At 29.1% G+C, this 13,554-nt stretch overlaps 1 long non-coding RNA gene across 1 annotated transcript; it reads left to right on the forward strand.

Annotated features, from left to right (window-relative positions):
- Positions 1–6,109: 6,109 nt before the first annotated feature.
- On the forward strand, positions 6,110–7,975 carry LOC108475694 (uncharacterized). The gene is made up of 3 exons (XR_001870008.2): positions 6,110–6,356; positions 7,123–7,197; positions 7,708–7,975. It is a non-coding gene; the product is annotated as an uncharacterized LOC108475694 (long non-coding RNA).
- Positions 7,976–13,554: the final 5,579 nt, after the last annotated feature.

Raw genomic sequence — 13,554 nt, forward strand, 5'->3', positions numbered from 1 at the left:
TATCCATGACATTACCAGCAAGTGCGATGGAGATGTTACATACATGTGAGGAAAATCCCATTTGAACCTTAGGAATAGTCTAGGATACAAGTGAAATGTCATTAGGAATTAAGAAATCCGAACTCATTAAGTTGGTCTGGGTTCGTGATATATATTAGGCATCCGAACTCGTTGAGTTGGTCTGAGTTCATTATGGATGCAAGCATCCAAACTCATTGAGTTGGTCCGAGTTCATAATGGATGAGATACATGTAATTGGGTTCTGGGAAATGGTCTTGTGTGACCTACCGATGGCTAGGTAATCCTTGAGTTGGTCAGATACCTGACAACTTGTTTGAGCAGCCCGTGTAGTTACACCTTGATCAATAGCTTATATGAGTAAGCCTGTGAGTAGCTCCTTTACGAGCATTACATGTTATAAGGTAGCTTTGGCTACATATGTATGTGTGGAACTTATGTGCAAGTTTTCCACGTATCCAATAGTATTCCGAGTGTTCAACAGGTAATGCAATGGATGTGATGAAAGTCCCGAAGAGGGCATGTTAAAGAGGTATGATTATATGATATACTATGAGTACAGGTATGTACGCTAAACCTAAGAATAATGCCTTGATAAAGGATGATTTGTGATGAGAAAGTATATATGTACATATGATAAGTAAGTCAAAAGGTATAAATGATGAATAAGCCTTATGTATAAGTTACTATGTTTTTGCATGTTAATTGCTTAATATCATTGCATATTATTTGCATGCGGACTTACTAAGCTTTAATGCTTACCCCCTTTCTTTCCATCCTTTGTAGTTCTGTGAAGCTAGCTCGGGGATCGAAAGTTGTCGGAGTATTCGATAACACTATCAAAAGATTATTGGGTATAGTGAATTTGATATTTTGAGTATTGCATGTATAGGGGACTTGGTTATTTTGTGATATGTGTCATGCTATTTGGCCAAATTATGAAGGCCTATGATGTTGATGATTCGTTTTGTAATAGCCATGTGATATGGCTTATAATTGATTATTGGGTTGTAATGTCTAATTGTTTATGCATGCATGTGTTAATGCCTTGATGATGTGCTATGTGGCTTGTTTGATGGATGTGTGATGAGGAATGAATTAAGTACTTGGAACTAAGGAGTGACTTAATGACATAAGATAATTATAGATAAGAATGTGTAATTTGAGGTCATGGTAACAAATTTGATTACGCATGAAATTGGTGTGGAAGGCCTCCAAATGGTGTGACTAATTGAATGTGTAATAGGACAACATTATAAAGGTGTGAAAGTTCCATGATGTTGAATATTTAAGTGTCTAAATATGTCATGTTGTATGCTATGAAATATGTTTGAGTGTAAGAATGATTGAGGGTGACAATTGGCTTGGAAAATAGCCTTTTAATGGTCCACACGGGTAGACACAAGGGCATGTGTCTAGACCGTGTGTGACACACAGTCTGCCCCACGAGTGTGTTGAATGGTTGTGTCCCCTGCACCTAAAATTTGCAAGTTAGTATGCCTAGTAGTAAACATATGGGCTAAGACACGGGCGTGTGCGTGTCCGTGTACTCTGGCCGTGTGAAGTTTGCACCATTTTATGAAAAATCTATTTATTTTTAATTAAGCACACGGTTTGGCCACACGAGAGTGTGATACGGTCGTGTGACCCTAAATTGGTGTTGACGTCATAGTCAGAGAGTTACACGGCCGGAGGACACAGGCGTGTCAAGAGTACACGGGCGTGTCCCCTGTCTCACATGGGCGTGTCCCCTGTCTCACATGGGCGTGTGGCTTTGTATTAGGTAAAATTTCCTAAGCTTTTTTAAAGTCCTTGATTTAGTCCTGGACCTTTTTCATTAGTTGTTTAGGGCCTCGTAGGCTCGTATTTGGGACAAATTGTGTGTGTATGAATGAAGTTACTTTAAAGGAAAATTTTATAGCCTGACTTTTGCATGAATGTATGAGTATAAGTTTGGTAATGCCTCGTACCCTGTCCCGGCTTCGGATGCGGATAAGGGGTGTATGAGTAGAAGTTTGGTAATGCCTCGTACCCTGTCCCAGAGTCGGATGCGGGTAAGGGGTGTTACATTAATAGACGACATATTATTCTTTCAATCAGTTTACTCATTTTCAATTAGCCTAAAGACATGTTTAGGTTTATCTATTCATTAGTTTAAACATTAGAAAACCAATGAGTAATATTTGCTTCCATTTTGCTTTGCGTGCAAAAACCATATGAGGACAATCATATAAAGTATATTAATGTAATCAATGAATTTGTTTTATTAACCAATATGTTTGAAAAAATTACAAGTTTACAAACAAATATACTATACTCAGAGCACAAAATCCAACATATATATGTCAAATCAAAGAGTAATCTAGAAGATCCTTTAACCGAAGGATTACCAAGAGATTTGGTAAGTAATGCTACAAGAGGAATGGGTTTAAAACCCTTAATATTAGAATCTAGTAATGGGAACCCAACTTTTAATTAGTAATCTTCAATTAAAAGTTAAAAGGGTAAAGATAAGTTATTGTATGTGTCTATAATGCACTAATGAAACCCATTCTAGACAAATAATACTATAGTGACTACTGTGGTCCGTTATACTAAGAGGATAATTTAAATACTCTTAATAAAGTTCATTGCTTATTATTTAATGTCCAAAGCAATGGGGACAATATATGAACTCTACCTACATAAAAATAAGAAGTGTTGTCGCTTCAGCAAGAAGAATTAAGGAGTTTTTTTTTGTACATTTTTATTAGGAACAAAATAAGCACATAGTCATTTAGTACTAAAGGTAAACTTCCAACAAAATTATAAATGAGTATTGTGTGTGATATATCTTCAATTTTAATATATAAAGAGTTATGGTTCAATCTACGGACAACAACAACTTCATTAAAATTCTAAGATATATTTGCTAATTGATGGCTCAAATCAAGAGATACCATCAGTACAAAGAAAAAGTGTTATTTATTGACAGAAGATTATACTGGCAGACTAAATCTATCAATATAAATGTTGTACACTAACAAATATAAACCCGTAAGTAAATTTAATAACATTCACTGATGAATGAAAACACCCATCAATATAAATATTGCTTATTCTGACGGAAGATAAAATACCACCGCTACAGACAGTGGATGGTTATATTCGTCAATAAAGTTATGTGGTGGGAACTTTTTTCCCAACAAATTATTTGCTTTAAAATTTAAGAAGTTAAGTAGCTTTTTAGTTTTAAATATGCAAAAGGTTTTTATGGGCAATATACTAAAAAAAAGCCTTTTTTTTCGTTAATTACTGAAATAGTCTGACTTTTTTATTATTTACGAGAAAGGACCGTTTTCCCCGAAAGCACGTCCGCATCAGCGCGGAGTCAGGGGACGTGTCAGCAAAACACGTCCCTGGGGGAGCGTTTTGTCCACATCAGCAAAAATCTCACCCTCGTGGACGCGTCCCCCAAGGACGTGTTTTAGCCTGTGTTTAAATTTTTAAAAAAGGTCAATTTTTTAAATATTATAAAATAGACCAAATTTTTTGAAATTTTACAAGAACAAACCTTAAAAAAAGCTCAAAGTGATAACACCACTTTTTTTAAGGTGTCACTAATTAATATGAAAACAAAACTTACAAGGCAAATCTTTATATAGACTCAAAGTCTCATTTCTCTTATTTTTTTAAGCAATGTAGGATATGAGATATGTGTATATATAGACTCATAAATAGGTTTGCAGCTTGTTTCAAAACAATGTGAGATTCATTCATCTTTTAACTAACAACATGAGATTAAAAGCTACACTATATTTTATATTTTTTTACTTTGAGTTTAAATTTTTTGCAAAAGTTAACATTTGTTATATTATAAATAAAATTTTAAACTCTATAAGTAAAAAAATTATAAAATATAAAATGAGTATGATAAAATATTAAAAATAAATATTTAAAAATTACTAATAGTTGAGTGATCATTTTGTAAGTTTTATAATTCGATAGCTAAAAATCATAGTTAAGTGACTACTAATATAATTTAATCTAGATATAAAAATATGAAAAATAATTATTATATTTTATGTATATTATATATTTCTATAAAAAAACTTATTTAACATAATTATATACTATGTTTAAATAGATTATCTATCTAGTCAAAATACATCTAAAATAAATTTATTAGCATTTATTAGGTGATGAAAATTAAATTAAAATTAGAATTAAAAAATTAATTAGTATAGTAAAATATTAAAAATAAGTAAATATTTAAAAAGATATATCGATTTTTAAAATTACAAAAAAATACTATTTGAGTGCCAAATACTCACCATTTATTTATTAATCAAACATTCATAATATACAATAAAAATAAAATTAAAAATTAAAAGTATAACTTCTAAATTTAAATAATGGAAAATTATTTTAAAAATTAGAATTGCATTGATATTAACTTCGAGCATTCAAAGTTGAATAGAAAATTATTGCATGTACAAGTTTCATACGTGCAATTTGTTCTCTTTTTAATTGTTCTTTTGTATATGTTAACAACAATTCTAAAATACAACAAGAATAAATATATCAAAAGATAATTTTATAATATGGGAAAATGATAATTTTATAATATGAGAAAATGTTAACAAAATATAAATAAAATAGAAATTGTTTTGTAAAAAATTATAAAATATAGTGTAACATTTAGTCTCATGTTGTTAGTTAATGATAAAGGAATCCCACATTGTTTAGGAATAAGTTGCAAACCTATTCATAAGTCTATATATACACATATCTCATATCCTACATTGATTAAGAAAACAAGGGAAATGAGACTTTAAGTCTATATAAAGATTTTCTTTGTAAGTTTTATTTCCATATTAATTGGTGACACCTTAAAAAAAGTGGTGTTATCATTTAAGTCTTTTTTAAGGTTTATTCTTGTAAAATTTCAAAAAATTTGGTCTATTTTTATAATATTTAAAAAAATGACATTTTTTTGAAAATTTAAACATGGACTAAAATGCGTCCTTGGGGGAATGTTTTTGCCACATCAGCAAAGTGCGTCCACGAGGAAGTGATTTGTGTTGACGTGGACAAAACGCTTCCCCAAGGACGCATTTTGTTAACACATCCCTTGAGTCAGCGCTGATGTGGACGCACTTTCGAAGAAAATGGTCCTTTCCCATAAATAATAAAAAAGGTAAACCATTTTGGTAATTAACAAAAAAAAAGGCTTTTTTTAGTAAATTTCTCGATTTTTATGCTCCTTTGAAATTTAAATTTTAATTCTTATATTTTTATGAGATATTGAGTCCTTGTTATAAAAAGGTGAAATAAAGTTTTAGCCTTCAACATTTATAGTTTTTGTCAATTTGGTCATTACCCTTTAAAAGTAAATATTTAAAAAATTATTTTTCCATATTTTAAATTAAAACATAAAAATTAAAAATATTTTTTAAAAAATTAAAAATAAAATAAAAGTCACTTTAAATATATAAAAATTCCATTATTCAATGTTATCTAAACTAGATCGGATTGATTGGATCATTAATCAACTGAGGGTATCGGTCTGGTGAAGGATAAAAATCGATTGACCCACAACTTAGTACAGACTTATTGAATCAAGCTAAAAATTTGGTTGAATCTGTATATGATTCAATTTTTATAATTTTCAATATTTTTATTTTTGATTTTTAATGATTTTATTTGTTTTGAATCTATCGGTATGTTCAAACTACTAAGCAATTGGCCTGATTAGTTCAACCACTAGTCTAGTTCCAAAAACATTGCCAAACAATTTTTTAGCTTGATTAACCCAACCATATCGATTCCCTAATCAATATGGATCTTTTTTAATTTAAAAAAAAAAACATTATTTACTTTTAAAGGGTAAAGATCAAATTGATAAAAAAACTATAAATGTTAAGAGTTAAAATATTATTTCACCTTTTTATATAAGCCCTAATGGAATAATTAGATGGAGGTAATAATGTTTTAATTTCAAAAAGTACATGGACTAAATATCTCAAAATTAAAGTATAGGGACTAAATTTTAAATTTTAAAGGAGTATAGGGGACCTTTAACAAATTTAATCCAGTTTTGATGCCTCTTCTGATAAAAAGCCTTTGCCATACAAATTTCCAAATCCCAAATAAAATCCTCCCTCGTATGAAATTTCAAATTCCCTCTCACGCTCACCATTTTGTTCTCAAAATTTAAAACCCTGTTTCTAAAATTCCAATCTTTCCTTTCGAAATATATTCTTTTCCTTCATGGAATATGAGATGAACGTTGCGGCAGTGGCGTCGACGGTGTATGTGAGCATCTTTTCTCCAATGGCACCATTTCCACCCTTTCCGTAAGCTCTTCCATTAAAATTTTAATTGTCTATAGGAAATCTGAGTAATTCTTTTCTTTTGATGCAAAATTTATTTTAGTTTTCATATTAATTTTGCTGAAATTTTGACTAATGTAGGAGAGTAAATTTTATAAATAATATGCTTTACTAAAAATTTCTCATCCTCTTCTTCGTATATTGTTAGGGGTGCGTTGGGTTTTGGAGATTTAGGGGTTCGTATATGGGTTGTAGAGAATTATTTATGGTGCATGTGAAAAAATTAGTCGAAATTGACAGGAATTGATTTGAAATTTGAGGACAAAGATAGTAATACTTTTATGGTTTTGGTCACTGTTGGTTAATATATTATTATTAGTAATAATGTTATAATTAATGCAATAATTTATATAACTTTTAATATTTTATAATAGGTAGGATTTAGTGTTATTGGGATTTCAATAATATGATGGTTGGTAGTGATAGAGCCTGCAGTTAGAATGCTCAATGCAGTGAGCACTTTCTTCATTTATCTATGTATTATTATAGTAATAATAACTTGATTGTAGTATTGTTTCTAAACAGGTTCTAGTAACTTGGCTAATCCATAGGCTTCTTTTTTAATAGACATACACAATTCCCTGGTGATTTTCCCCTCTGTGAATTACAAGTCGTTGATATTCGCTATGTTGCATTTGCATCAACTCTAGATTTTGGATTCTCCTGAAATGCAACTTTAGCTAGGCATGTTTCAGTAGTCCTTCTGATTGCATATTGGTTTTTGCTTCAGATATTGTGCACATCTTTTCTTACTTGCCTAGGGATCTGAACTTCGTCGAGCAACAAGTAGCATTGGTTGGAAAGAGTGAGTATAGTTGATTTCATGGTAATGCTTTTTATATTTTCATTTTTCATTGATTTATCCACTTCTAAATTATTTGTCTAGTAAAGCTGATATTAGAGCATTCTTGAACATTATCACTTATAGTTGATTTCATTGCTGGTGCGAAAGTTGACACAAGTGGCTAACCACAATACAAAACTAAAAATTTTCGTTGTTGCTATTATTATCAAAATACTACAACTAAACAAAAATGTCATCAAATTACGTCTAGTTTTGATGCATTCCCACTTGGCATTGAATCACAATATAAGAAGTCGAATGCATATTTAGATATAAATAAAGTAACGAAGCTTCAAGGTCCTTTTAAATATATTAGATATATCCCTTCAATGCAATGTATAAGTAAATGTTCCTCCTGTTGAGACCAAAGATTTCTGTTATATGCTTGGGGATTAACAAGCATTTAATTAATAACATTTTTCTAATAAACATCTGATTTAGATAAACTGATATATATCTTTCTTATTGCAGGGGTTATAACAACTTTCTATGTGAGAATTGAAGGACTTGAATCATTTGAAAGAAATCAAGTATTTTTTTTTTTTGGCTCAGGTGGTAGATGACAATTCAAGGGACGTGTTTTAATGATTAAGGTTCTAAAAAAGACATATTTAGTTTTAAGAAACCCTTTTTGTGTTTCTAACAAGGTTTGTTAACTTTGTATTCAGGAAATTTTATAATGTTTTGATGTTAACTTCATTATACATTATGAATATAAAATATTTGTTTTCTTTCTTTATTTTTATATTTTATTAGAATTTTATTATGGATTATACTAATTTTAATATTTCATTATAAAAATATATAATTGCTAAAGAAAATTTGAAAAAATCAAATAAATTTTTTTAAAACAATTTGCAGAAAATAAATTTAATATTTTTATATTTTTATTGATGATTAACCTCTGTCGGTAAAGATTTGCAAGGGTATCTGATATTGATTTAAATCACTAACATTACAAACTAGTGAAGGATTGTTAGTAATTTGCAATCTTTTAATTTATCTGAATCTTACACCTTGCTTAGAAAAGTTCAAAATAAATAGTATAAAATAGTATAAATTAAGTTATCCTTTATTAACAAACAAAAAATAAATAGTATAAAATAAATTATTCTTTATGAATAAATAAATAAATTAAGTGATTAAACCTATTTAGTGGGTCTTTATATATTATCTAAAAACATGGGCACTTTTGATTAATATTTTATTTATTTTTTCAAAATATAATTTTGCATTACAATAGTTGTGTCATGTAAGGTAACAACACAACTTAAGCTAATAATAGTGTTATGAAAAAACATACGACAATAGTTAAGTGCCTATTACCAATAGCTATATGTAGCATTAGTTGTGTCATGCAATGTAGCAACACAATTTAAGCCAATAATTATTTTATGAAAAGACATACAATATCATTAAATGACACAATTTATGACAATAATTAAGTGCCTATTAGCAACAGCTATATGTAGCATTATTTAAGAATTTTTCATTATCAATCATTGACTATTTTGTTTTTTTAGACATTTTAGACATTGTTGTATTCTAGATGTATAAAAAGCTTTAAGGAAAGTGTGACATGCCTCTTGAATATTTCTTTAATTTTGTTTCTTGCGTCACAAGTTCCTTTCTTAAACTAGAATTTTCTAACAATCTTAAGGCATTTTATTTCATTTGTCTAAAAATAATCATGTAGACTGAATTAAATTCTAGTCCAAATGTTCATCAAGATATGATCAAGTTAGATCCGTTCAATGGAACCAATTACACAAGATGGAAAGACAAGATGGTGTTTCTGTTAACTACACTAAAGATTTTTTATGTTCTTGATCTAGATCTTCAACCATTACTAGAAGCAACACTTATAAACTCTAATGCTACATTAAAAGAAAGATGTAAACGCCAACAATATGAGTGCATTTGTTGAGGATACGTTTTGAATCCTTTATAGATCAACTATATGATCTTCATAGAAATATGACTTCTCCAAAGAAAATCTGCACTGCTTTTGAGAACTCATTGTCATAGTTGCCGACCACTCTACCCTATTGTCGCCATTGCCAGTCAAACCACCACTAACCACCGTTGGTTGAACCATTACCGGTTTCTTGTTGATTGATTTGCTCAGGTTTGTTTTGTCTTTATCATTTTTGGATATGTCTCATTTCTCCATATTTCGGGAAAAAAAAAAGGTTACATAATTCCATGTCTGTTTTCGGCTCACATAGAATTATTCTAAAATAAAAATAAATAAAAACATGTATGGAGGTAAAACTCCATGATCTAATTCTATAACCTAAAATTAATGAAACCTAAATTACACCTAATCTAATTTCTAGGAATCACAACTTTTTGTAAAACTACTTTATCAAAAATAAAATAATATCTATACATTCAATCACATGTATATATTTTAAAGAACGTCACATCTTATCTAATTTAATCAAACACGAAAGAAAGAGAGAAAATCTAGAATTGGTTTATATTATAAACATAACATAACTTGACTCTGATGCTAGTTGTTGGAAAAATTGCTTTAGATAACAGTTAGAAAATTGAGCCCTTTTGTGATATTTATAGTAATAAAATCTAACTAGAATTATACATGTGCTTTCTGCGAGGCAAACTCATGTTGATCTTGGCTTTCAACCAAATGCTCAACTTTGCTATCCTCATACAACAAATCGTATCAAGTGTGCGCTCGAACAACACGAACCAAATTATAGAAAAGAAATTATTTGCTTATTTTCAGTAGGAAAGTAAGTACTCTCTATAAATCAGTAAAACTCGTAATTTCGAGAAAATCGAATTTATTTTGTGTAAATAAATTACCACTATTTTTTGGCATAGTAATGATCTATAAATGTTGTTTCTAGTATGTTTTTAGGTCAACCCGTGCTCTCGATTTATAGGGAGAAGTACAAGAGTTCTCGTTGAATAAGTCATTTATAAATAATATTATTTAAATAAAAAATACAGTCCTACTCCAATTAGAGTAAGGGGTGGCACACCTTGGTATTTTCTATTATGGTTGTCACTCCACATGTACATATGAGGACTGAATGGAGCTCTCATATATTGGATCTAATTATATGTGTTTACTAGATTTTTAACTCAAAACTTTATGATTTACTCTAACCCAATATTTTTTTATTTTCCAAAATAATATCTTTTAATAAATTAATTTAATTAACTAAATTTATTTCTCAATTAAATAATTTTCATAATCCAATTCCAATTCCATTAAATTCATAACAACTATATCGTAATAGAATCTATGAGGAAATATATTTAATTTCCTTATTCAATAAATCTCATGATGACTAATTAATTTAATTCCATATTCGAACTTCAATTATTTATTTATAATTAATTAAATAATAATTTGAAGAACCATAAATTAATTCTTAAGTCATTTCGTACTTAGCGAGAAAACACATTCACTACGGATAGTGATTCATAAAATCTATTTATCTTATTTTATCATTTCTATTCATTTCCCTTTATTGGTTGTACATGTAATTCATTTATGATTATTTCGAGCTAGTAGAGGGATTGATTGGGCATATATAAATAGAGCTCAAATAATTTATAATTAAGTTTTCACTTTTTGCCTATTAAATATAAACCTATTTAGTCACGAAGTCATTCCACTAAAGTATTGTGACTGAGCTCTCCCTTATTATATACCATTACAAAAGCTCCTTAATAAGTGCTCTTCCAATGACCTTATCATAAGTGTGTTACCCTTATAGGATATCCTTAATCCTTTTGGGATAAATCCATTTTTTCAATATGATCATATTTTATCTCATGGTAACCACTACATCTTTCTTCATGTAAAGTCAATTACTATCAAATAATAATCTAATAATTTATCACACAGACAAATGACCAGTGACCGCATTTACTTTTCATCTATCATGTAATGACAATGAGAGGATATCATTTACCCTTTAGTTGGGTTATGAATTCCACTATTGTGGAATGATACTACATAATACAGAAGTCGTATACCTAACGTACCAGTTTTCGGTTCCTTATCTATTTGAACTCAAGCTGTAACACATTTTCCTTTAATTTTTTTTTTCATTTTACAGCCATAAGCAAACATTATTATCAAGATTTTAATTGATTTATACCATAGTAAACAATAGGGAAATGACATGGATACACGAGATTTCCTCCAAAATACACCAAATTGCACAATGTATGTAACGAACCAATTTTTAGTGGTATCAGAGAATGCGGTTTTGAAACCCTATTTTCATAAACCAAATCTGTAAATATTAAATTTAAGTATTTACATAAATAACATAAAAATTATTGAATTTTGGTTGAGAAAATATTTTCAATTAAATAGTTAATTAAGGCTCAAAGACTAAATTTTAAAGTTCAATTGCTAAGGAGTTTTAATTGTCAAAAGACTTGAGGATCTAAATAGAAATTAGTTAACTATCAAAAATGGTAATTGTACCATTTTTAATTATGTGATAGTGGATGATGATGGGAAAATTCTACTAAGTTAGATTAAAGGTTAATTATGTTAAGAAATCATAATTAAGTTAATTAATTTAGGTTAATTAATGATTAATTAAAGTATAAAAGCTAAAAATAAGTGGCATATCATCTTCTTCTTCCTATTTCTCATTGTCCATCATAGAAAAAAAATTGGATGAAAGCTTTCAAAACCCTTGTGACTTTCGACCGTTGATTAGGTATGAAATTTAAGTCATTTTCTTGTATTTTTTTTTTATAGATTTGAGGTCATGAGAGCTTGATTTAGCTAACCCATGTACAAATTTGTGACAATTTCAAAGTTTTAAAAAATTAAAATTGTTGATTTCTTGAAGAATTATGCTTGAAATTGATAGATTTTAAGCTTTATTATGAAAATGACTAAATTGTAAAGTTAATTTAGCTTGTTTGTTAACTTTGTTACATTAGGGACCAAATTGAATAAATGTGAAACTTTTCATGAAATTATGTTATAATTATAAAGTATAAGGTCCCTAATGAGAATATATGAAATTGTATTTTAATCCAAAGCTAGGAATTGAAAGTTATGACTGTCCCAAGTTTAGAAACTAAATTGAATAAAATGTAAAATTTTAGAGATATCAAAAATGAGTTCATATAGGTTCATTCATATCATGGAATAATATGAAAATGTTTAGTATTGATTGGTTATATAAATAATTTCGTAGATCAAGAATTAGATCAAAGTGGAGTTAATAGGGGAAAAAATAAAATTACAGATTAGTCCCTGATGTAATCCACTCTTTTTACATTTTGAACATATATGTTCATATGGAACATACAATTTTATTTCATGTTATGTGTGATTTTGTATTTAATTCCATTTATGTACGTTAGTACAAAATTAGAACATTTGTGAATTTGGCATGTACGACTAATATTGATTGAATTAAAATATTACATGATATTTGGTTATAATGAAATAGTACAGGGTACAAATGTGAAAGCCTGAATGTGTACAGGGCATGTAATTGAAACATGTGATCATATATAGGGTACAATACGAAATATGAATGATTACCGGGATGATATTGTAATATGTGAAATTGAGGCCTGTGTGAACTTAGTAAAAAGTTAGGATACATTGGACATGCCAATAGGGTCTTGTGTGCGATTGTACGGGGATTATCACAGATTTTAATAAGATCCAACATTCGTCGTGAATTCTTGAATATTATGTTACAGGTTTAGCTCGGGTGAGTCACCTAATGTGTCATGATATAGGTTTAGCTCGGACGATAACTTGATATTTATATATTCAACTCAGACAAGCTATTTGGTGTGGTGTGGTTTACCAGTGTATCCGAGTCCGTTTTACTAGGGTTCATCGAGCGAAATAATATAATGAACTTGGTAACTTGAAAAGAGGATAAAATGGATTTGGTAATCAATTTGAATTGTCATTAAATTAATTTGGTTGTAATTGATGCATTGGCATAATTTATGGTGAAGAAAGGTGATTATCTTGATTCATGTATGCTTGGTATAGATATATGATTGTTAATTGATTATGCCATTGTGATAACTGTAAGAAAGTAATATAAATTGATATGCTTAAGTTACATGTAGCATTTGATGATCTTGTACATTGTTTAAGCTCACCTTGTTGATGTTTGAATGCAATGTACTAGCCAACATTATGGAAAACTAAGGTTTGATTTTATCCTTATTTAAGAACAAGGTAAGCATAATATTTTTCCAATTGAATTTATTAAGCTTTCTAAAGAAGGTAGAATTATGTTCTTTTAGGTCACAACTTGGTGGCATATATATAGGGGC

This window comes from Gossypium arboreum, chromosome 3 (assembly GCF_025698485.1).
Source record: "Gossypium arboreum isolate Shixiya-1 chromosome 3, ASM2569848v2, whole genome shotgun sequence".
Classification (NCBI taxonomy): Eukaryota; Viridiplantae; Streptophyta; class Magnoliopsida; order Malvales; family Malvaceae; genus Gossypium; species Gossypium arboreum.